Raw genomic sequence first — 411 nt, forward strand, 5'->3', positions numbered from 1 at the left:
AGTACTAGTATCAGTGAACATCACAATAATGTTAATAATGTAGTTTGTGTAAACAGCATGCTTACTTTTTTTATTTCAGATGTGAGAATAACAGTGTAAAAGAACCTGTTGCAAAGAGAGCCAAAGCAAAGCAGCCCACTTGGTCATGGAAATGGAGATTCCTGCCTGCACAACAACCTGGACCACAGCTAAGACCATGTGATGCACACACTCCCATGAGTTATTTTATGTGATAGTTATGTGTATTTCTAAATCAACTACAAACAAACAATATATAAATTTCTTTTTTCCTCACATTCTTTCTTGTAGCAATTCCCTCTCAGTCACACACCTGACAGCTCATTATGCAGCTCATTATGCAGGCCTTTGTCTTCTCAGGTGTGAATCACAGCATTATTCATGATCATTCAC

Source organism: Sinocyclocheilus anshuiensis, unplaced genomic scaffold, assembly GCF_001515605.1.
Source record: "Sinocyclocheilus anshuiensis isolate Anshui unplaced genomic scaffold, SAMN03320099.WGS_v1.1 scaffold1605, whole genome shotgun sequence".
Classification (NCBI taxonomy): Eukaryota; Metazoa; Chordata; class Actinopteri; order Cypriniformes; family Cyprinidae; genus Sinocyclocheilus; species Sinocyclocheilus anshuiensis.